This window comes from Lissotriton vulgaris, chromosome 12 (genome assembly GCF_964263255.1).
Source record: "Lissotriton vulgaris chromosome 12, aLisVul1.2, whole genome shotgun sequence".
NCBI classification, from domain to species: Eukaryota; Metazoa; Chordata; class Amphibia; order Caudata; family Salamandridae; genus Lissotriton; species Lissotriton vulgaris.
Genome location: NC_141700.1, coordinates 246,179,762 through 246,185,761, shown reverse-complemented (window position 1 = coordinate 246,185,761; position 6,000 = coordinate 246,179,762). Strand labels below are relative to the sequence as shown.

Genomic DNA, 6,000 nt, shown 5'->3' with positions numbered 1-6,000 from the left:
CGCAAGGGGTTAAATCCTCAGTGGATTAATAGTTACTGATGGTCTAAGGGTTACTCTGGTTCTAGAACATGTCCGTGACTATAAAAATGTGTGAGTTACACATGTTGGTTTCTAGGAACATCCATGTTACAAGGTATCATGTTGACAGCATAGCAAAACACCCACAGATGTAGACTTCCCTCTACTTTGAATCCAGCATTTATAATGGAAAACACAAGACAGAGCAATGGTTTCAAACAATATTTTATAAAGTGTTGAAAATGTAATGCCAAAACTGATCCTCAAAATACATTTTCAATAAATACAGCCCATTGGAAAGGGAGAAAGGATTCAAATAACATCTTCTTGCAGAAAGTGCAAAGAAACTTGGAGGGGGTTGGACAACATAAAGAAAACATGCCAGGAAGTGTCATGGAAACCAGTTTATGTACAAGGGGGAAATTAAATGTAGTCCTAACAGAAGACTCCATGGTCAAAGCAAAAAAAAATGTCTGCCCCCCCCCGCCACATTTACTTTGCCAACAAGTGTCCAGGCTTGGGGGGACACAGTCACTGGCCATCCTTACTGTTCTCCTTGATAGCAATGTCCAAATCCTGCACAACTGTGGAATACCTGTGGCTGATCGAAGCAGGACCAGACACCCCACAGCAGTGGATACCAAGAGGGCTATGAAGGGTATTAGGGGAAGTAGAGAGGGAAAGCACACTTGGGGACACAACAGTAGCCCAGGCGGGTTACTCGGACAATGCAGACAATATGGCTGCATGCAAGTAATGGGGGCATTGATGTATTCCAACAGTCTGGATTGTGACTCTTGGAACTCATCTCATGTATCTCATCCCTGACCTCCTGTAAGCCTAGAGAGAACATAGTCCCAACAACATAAGCCAGCACCATCAATTCCTGGGGTGCAGCAACAGGAGAAACCACACATGGAGGGTTTCATTAGAACATGAGTGGTGTGGGGTGTCGGGGACAGATGTCTTCCTCGGCTCCTCTGGGCAGGCTCTTGGATGGGGAGTAGTGGCAGGGGGTGTAACTGGTGGCCCAATTGAATGGGGGCCTCAAGAGTTAGAGAGAGGTAGGTGGCAGTCCCAGATGGTGTTGGGTTGCGCTCAGGGGACACCTTTTCCAATTCAAGTTCTTGTGGGCCAGGGGAGACTCACATTCATCTTCCCCCTGGCTGGTGGTGTCCCTGTTAATGTCCCCTCCTTCAGCCTCCTCAGCCTCCACGCGGGCTGAAGATTTAGATTGTAACGGTTCGATACAGATTGGCGCACTACCCCTGCTGTTAGTTGGTCTCCCTCCTCCTCCACTTCAATGGTGGTGTCCAGAGGACGTGCCCACCGACGAGCCAAGGATGTCTGACTCTGCTCCTGGTTCTGTCATGATGTTCCTTGACCAGCCAAGTTCACTGAAAATGGAAATAAACAATTATGTAGTTGGTGTACAATTTATAATAAAGATCGAGACAACATAAAGCAAGTGCTGACATTGTACTTACTTGATCTCACTAACCAATAATATGTGGTTTGAAACCAAAAGTAGGTGTACTGTCTCTCTAATATCCAGAAATTAAACAATGACATCTTTCTCAATGTAGGTCAGTATAATTTTCAGTATTTAGCACCCCTCACCCTCAGTATTATTGCAATGTGAGTTTCCTGACATTTAAACATAGTTACCTTCCAATGTTATTTTACAAGTGGAGAAAGTACACAGTCTGGAGGAATATCTCCACACCTAAAAGTGGATCCAGGTTTATCCTGTTATGCACACAAATGTGCAGTCTCTGTAGTCTTACACTTACTATCAACGGTCATCTGTTGTTTAGCATAGCAAAACTCACCATACATGCTAAATGTGTTGTACCTATGCAAACAAGGCCTTGGATGTAACCTGTGCAAAGAGGGGATTCCAGTGTTTTGTATATTCCTTGGCAACATCAGACACTCTACATGGCAAGGGCCACAATGTGTATGACAAGACTGCATTGTTTGTGCTGTACACTGGAAATCATATGTGCTTACTGAGTGCAGCTACCTATATATTTGAAATGACATACGTGACACTGTTGAGAATATTTGTGTACTTAGTACACATTGGAAATGTATGTATCATTTGGAGTGAGACAAGTGACACAATGTCAGGCTTTAGTTCATTTTACAACAAATAATAGTTGTCTTGCAAAAATATACACACAAAAACATGCATGATACAACATACAACACACAAAATCTCACAAAGCTACAAGAGACATTGTCCAAGCCATTCATTCACCATAGCCTACAACAGTTTTAAGAACCTTGGTTCACTAGTCATGATTATGCGAGTGCATTTGTCCTAAAAAATGCAATGATAATGGAAATCTACCCAGTTGTGTTTTGAACTCTGAAAATTCCAGATTACCTGTCGAAAACAGCATTCCAGTAGCTCCACTGATTTCTAGACTTTATAATTATTGCAGACATTACTCAGATAAATTGAAAGGTGACAAAAAACATGATGGTACATCTCTCACACCACTCACATCATACTTCAAGATACATAATGCAGTTCATAGGCTTATCAGTTCTCTGCTGCTCAAAGTCCTTTAGTTGAGCATAAAGGGTTGGTCAAGCTGTCTTCAGGACCCTCCTGTACAGTGGGCTCATGCAAGGCCATTGTGAATGGGGCAGGGAGGACATGCCCATGATATCCTGGGCCCTATTATGGGCCGATTGTTTCGCAGGTCCTCCCAGGGCTTACAATACATTTTGCCCCAATGCTTGTACACACCCACTGCACTGCAGTGCACAACCATATCACACCAGATTTGCAGATGTGCTGCATTGCTCAATTGTCTAGCAGGGCCCCCATAAAGCTGAGGGTACTTGTCAAGCACCCCCCAGAAAGGATGTTCAATTCTGACTCACAGAAAGGGTGTCCCTTGTCCTTAAGTATCTAAGCCATGTTGGGGGCAAGTTAGATAAACAGAGCAGCAGTATGGCGAACAATGTTGATCTGAGGTGAGGATGGCACAGAAGGACCATAAAATGGCTGCCTTCAACTTCCTGTTTTTAGATTCCTGTATGTCACTTCCTGGGTATTTTCATTGGGTTCCGGCCCAGTTGTGAGATTTCTGTCCCAAGTGCGGTGCTTCCACTTCGAATGCAGAACCTCTGCCCAAAGTGCGGAGCAGAATCTCCACACACGGGTGGAGACTCCGCAATCGGGCCGGAAAATAATGAAAATACACATAATACTTTCTTTCTTGCCTCTTTTTTTCTTTTGTGATTTCTTTCTTGCAATAGGATGCAATGAATCAACGCTGTTCAGCCATTAGGCGACTTTGTCATGTAGTTCGTAGGAATCCCCAGGACCTGCGCGTTTTGGATGACCTAAACTGGGGGCTTGGTGTCCAAACAGATTCATGACACCCCCACAGGATACGTCAGCTGTTAGACCAGCTAGCTCCGCAGTGCCACTACGACCCCACGTATCTTACAGAGGTGTAGGTAGTTTCTGGCCACCACTGAACATGACAACTCAGATTCCTCGGGGATCGTAAAAAACAGTACAGTACTTTTCGCTCAGTCACTCCTGCTTACTTATTCTCAGAAAATACACAGGGTGGCGGTTAGGACATTTCAATAAGTATTTATTGGTCCAGCGTCAGTCTTGTGTAAAACAAATTTGCTGGGACAATCAAGAGACAGACGCATAAGAAAGAAATCACAAGTACTAATATAGTAAACAGTAGATATATTTCTACCATAGTGATAAGAAGATGAACATGTACAGTTCAGATAAGACAGTATTACTTGCATACTCCTATAATGCGTGCCCTACGTAATTTGAACAACTGTTCCCAGCCTAGAGATGTAGGTGTTGCATGTATATGTGTATAGATATATATGTATACAGCCAAGAATCCCCTAGGGAAGAACCAACCCCCTCACCTGATGCTACAGAATGAAGAATCCCGTCTTTGCTCCTAAGATGACAACCCGCAAGGGATGTCAGGCTACTTTGAGTCGAAGATTCAGCATGCAGGACCCCATGTCAGCGTGGAAGGAATTGTTCTCTAATTTATAGAGGGGATAAGGGTCTTATATACCAGAGTGGTCACTCCAAGGTCTCTTCTAGAATATACATTTTTTAAAACAATCATAAATGTTTTTCTTTAACAATGCGATCATGCACAGCGGGTCTGTTGGTCAAGGATGAAAAAAAGTGGTGACCCATATACAGAATAATTATGCAATGCCTGAGAGCATGTTTATGTACATCAGGTACAAGGATTATGATAGAATACTAAGGGGGACATGCATCAACGGTTTATGGGATCGCAAACGGTGCGATTCGCAAAAAACGGCCGTTCGCGATCTCAAATTGACCTTTGGAGATGCATGAAAGTGTTTTCTATGCGCAATTTAAGAATTCACAATTATTTGCAAATTCCTAAGTTGCAGTCTTGATTCATATCAGCAGAGCCTTACCTGGATCCCTCCCTCCGCTCCCCACCATGCCGTGGAGCCCCCCCCCCATCTCATTACGGGGCCTGGTATGCAGGGGGGGCTGGTAGCGAGTCTTGCCTGGATCCCTCCCTCCGCTCCCCACCATGCCGTCAGTGCCGGCCCGCGAGGCATGTCTCACCAGGAGGGCTGCCACCAGTGGGTGACTGTTCTTATTGCAGTGGAAGCATAGCTGTCCTGTTAGTCTGCATGCTAATGATTCTGGGGAAGGCGTCAAAGGCTGGCTTTGGGGTTGTTCTCGCTCGGATGGGGCAGTGAAGGAAAGACTTCGTACCATTAGGTAAGCTGCTGCCATGCTTGTTTATTTTCATGTCGGCACGGGGAGAATATGGAATTTGCCCAGAATCACAGGATGTTGAGCCGAAGGAGTCTCGAACCTCCTTCCCCAGCTCCAAAGTCGGCAGCACAGGCCCTTATGCCACAACCTCTTACACACACAAACTAAAACATTTTCAATAATATATCTATATGTTTGCATGTTGTATATTTATTTTATGCAACTAATAACCATTAACAAAGCCAATCATCCCTACTTGTTGTTGGTGTAATGTTACTTGTTGTATTATATATCTGGAGGCAATGACAGAAATAGAAAAAATACCAGTCGGGCGGTACACTATGCTAAGAACAAATTTTTAGCAAGATGTTTTATGTCATGCCTTTAATTACATCGGCCACGCTCCTTTGTGACCCTTCAGTTTTTTCATCCCGGTTAACGCACTGGTTCCTAGAATGCGTTTTTATATAGCGCGGACGTTACCCGAAGGTGTCAGAGCACGTCACAATAGGAAGAGTAATGATACATGAGGAGAAAATTACAAGGGAAAAAATACGAAAGAAAACGATAAGTTACATGAGGCAAAAGTGACAATTGTGAGCACACAAAATACAAGAGGTAGCAAACGGTACATTACAGGAGGAAAAAGTGACGTGTTCAAGTTACAAAGGCATACAAAGTACAAGTAGAGGTATAATACTGCAATAAATGGCAGACACTCAAGCACAAGAACAAACGTAACGTAGGCAATGGTGGAACTTTGGCAAGTATCTAAAGCAAACAAAATGAATGAGGTCTCTGAAATGCTCCTACCCCCAGGGAAAGGAGAAGAAGGGCGTTGGATGAGGCCTGGGGAGGAGGGGGGGGGACGTTCCAACAACCCCCCCCCCCCCCCCCCCCCCCAGAAAAAAGGAGTGTCGTTCCAGGACGGTGATACTCGCCCCATCTTCTAATGCAGATAGGAACCAACAATAAACTGCGGGCACTTATAATGTCCCTAGCATCTTCAGGGATGACGGCAGACTATATAATAAAATATATCCAATGCCGAATATGTTCATACTGCAGAGGACCACGGACGCGCTTCGGTACAAGCGATTTCTATTCCCAGTCACGTTTTACACATAATCCAAAGATGTTAGAAAAGACCATTTGTCAAAAGCAATACCAAAAGCTCAAACTTTAACAAAGGCAAAACCATTGCA

The 6,000-nt window shown here is 44.2% G+C and overlaps 1 long non-coding RNA gene across 1 annotated transcript in view; it reads right to left on the bottom strand.

The window, feature by feature from the left end:
* Window positions 1-243: 243 nt before the first annotated feature.
* The window catches only part of LOC147673870 (uncharacterized), a 43,164-nt gene continuing 37,407 nt past the window's right edge, over window positions 244-6,000 (bottom strand). Inside the window, exon 4 of the long non-coding RNA XR_015302521.1 lies at window positions 244-1,415. This is a non-coding gene — a long non-coding RNA (uncharacterized LOC147673870). The remainder of the gene's footprint in view (window positions 1,416-6,000) is intronic.